The sequence below is a fragment of the Mesitornis unicolor genome, unplaced genomic scaffold (assembly GCF_000695765.1).
Source record: "Mesitornis unicolor isolate BGI_N332 unplaced genomic scaffold, ASM69576v1 scaffold10818, whole genome shotgun sequence".
Taxonomy (NCBI): domain Eukaryota; kingdom Metazoa; phylum Chordata; class Aves; order Mesitornithiformes; family Mesitornithidae; genus Mesitornis; species Mesitornis unicolor.
In genome coordinates this window covers 1-2837 of record NW_010202547.1, presented here as the reverse complement: position 1 = coordinate 2837, position 2837 = coordinate 1, and positions in this window count along the sequence as shown.

Below are 2837 nucleotides of genomic sequence, written 5' to 3'. Positions count from 1 at the left end.
GGAAGTTGTCAGGGCAGAGCTTAGTAAGGATTAGGTCATTGGTATGAAAAGCAATATTGATTTTTAAATCTAATAAAGCTAAATCAAAACACAGTTATTGAACATATGCAGACGGAGTGACTACTTGTATGTAACTTGCTCTTTGAAGAACAAGGGCTTAAACCTGAAACTAAGCCCTTTCTCCTAAATGTAGGAAGAGAGGCTCCGCCGTGTAACTTAAGCGAACATATACAAAGCAGATTTAGGCAGACAAAAGCAATATAAAGGATTAATTGCCTGCAAGTATCACAGCAGGGACAGCAAGAGGTTGCTCGTAAGTACAGCAGAACATCTCAAACAACCGGCGGTCAAAGTTTTTCAAAATGGAGCATTGGAAGGACCAGAGTGCAGGGCCATGTCTTTCCAGCATTTTGTGGATTACTGCATTTTGAATGTCTCTACTCCTGAGGGGAGCAGGACAGGACATGCAGAAGGGCCTAGAAGCTTAAGGCAATGCCCTCTGGGGTGCCAGGACAGTTGGCTGCAGTGACCATGAGATGGTGGAGTTGAAGATGTGAAGAGAAGGGAACAGGCCAAAAGGCAGGACCACAGCCCTGGATTTCAGGAGATCACTTTGGCCACTTCAGGGATCTGTCTGGAAGAGCCCCATGGGACACAGCCGTGGAGATTAAAGGGCTCCAGGAAAGCTGGCTGATACTCAAAGATTCTACAAGCTCAAGAAAGATCCATCCCAACAAGTAAGAAATTAAGCAAAGGCTGCAGAAGGCCTGCATGAACGAGCAAGGAGCTCCTAACTGAACTCAAGATAAAGACAGGTGGTGTACAAGAGTCTGAAGCAGGACAGGTGACCCAAGAGGAGGAGATTTGCTATCTGATCTTGTATGGAGGGTGTCAAGAAAGCCAAAGTCAACCTGGAGTTGAATTTGGCAAGGGACGTGAAGGGCATCAAGAAAAAAAAGACGACGACTAGGGAAATCACAGGTTTACTGCTGAATGGGGGAAGGGACCTGGTGACAAGTGGCACAGAAACGGCCATGGCACTTAATGCCTTCTCTATTAGTAAGACTGACCCTGAGACCAGAGGGAAAGTCTGGAGCAAGGAAGACTTACCCTTTATAGAACATTTAAAAAACCTGGACATACATAAGTCCATGAGGCCTGATGGGTTGCACTCACAGGTGACGGGACAAGAGGCAATACGCACAAATTAAAACACGTGAAATTACTTCTGAATACAAGAAATTAATTCTGACCACAGTAAAACATTTTTTTTTTTACTGTGAGGGTGGTCAAACACTTGAACAGGTTGCCCATAGAGGTTGTGGAGTCTCCACGCTTGGAGATATTCAAAACGCAATTGCATATGGTCCTGGGAAACCTGCTCTAGCTGACCCTGCTTGAGCAGGGACATTGGACTAAATGATCTCAGGAGGTTCCTGCCAACCTAAAGATTCAGTGATCAAAAACTTCTCAAGGATTTTCGTGAGGCACCTCCCACCTCATCTCCTCAGTTTCATTACTTGTAATACACATCGGATAACCAAACCATATTAAGCTAAAGGTAGTTCTTCCATCAATTTTCTTTATGCTCACTTAGGCTCGATGAATATAATCTGTTTTAAAGATAATTAAATCATCACGAACCATCTTCTACTACTTTTTTTCTGCTTGGATCAAAGGTCTCAAGCTTTGAACTTAATACTTTTTGAACTTATGAACTACACAAGGTAATTGCTGGGAAAATAACTTACACTGTCGTTGTCAAATCTAATGGAAATGAGAAGCACTGTAATTCCCTAGAAGTTTTAAATTATTCCAACTCCATAAAAATGTAAGAATTAAATGAAGAACACATGTGAAAAATGCTACAATGAAAGTTGAAAGATCAAGTGCTCAATGACAATGACAATTCAAACGTTCAGTCTGGTCTCCCAGTACAAAGTGAATCCCATAGCATGACATTTGTTCTAGCTCCTGCGACCATATTTTTCTTAAAGAATGATTTTGCAAAGAAAGCACTTTGTTATGAACATTTCCCATATAATACATAAGTATGTGTATCCCAGGCCCGCTAAAACTCCCTAAGAATCTTCCATTTTTGCAACTTTTTGCTCATGTAATTTAAGAAAGTCTAGGGTAATCAAAGTCCAAAAGAACAAATATAAAGGTAAGATAGCATTGAAAATGCTTAAAAATATATGTGAAATAGTAAACAAATACACAATCCACCATCAATAACTCCTCTTTCCCTTTTTTTTTTAATTAGCTCTCTAGCATCCTTTGCAATGAGGCTACTTCTCTATTTTCACACACGGTTGCCTCTGGCTATCACATACTGCCACCATAAAACTGTTAAACGTACTGTGTCTCCAAGCCTCAGAAAGCTATTTCCGTAGAGAAGAAACTAGTCATAAGTATTTTTAAAAGATGCAATGCAGCTGGCAAGATTTCTTATCTGTGTCTTTGAAATACAAAGAACAGAAAGAAAAAAAACCATAGCAACATCAGGTCACAAAACAAGGAAAATCAAAGAATTAATCATTTTTCTGAGGAATGCTTCATAAGGAAAAAGGGCTGCATTTCTTTGCTACAAAAATTTCAGTTCAGCTGGCATCTGGTATGTCTACCAGATACGATGTATCTGCTGCTTCATGATACCTTCTCTGTAGCTGTACGTTCTTAGGACATGAAAAACTTTGAAGATACTGCTAAAAAGCCCGGAAATGTCTGTTTACTCATCACAGAGTAATGAAGAGTTTGCGACAGAAAAATGCTTGAGAAGTTCCTAGAAGTGTATCACTAATGCCCTTTTTCACAGAATCACAGAATCGCTCGGT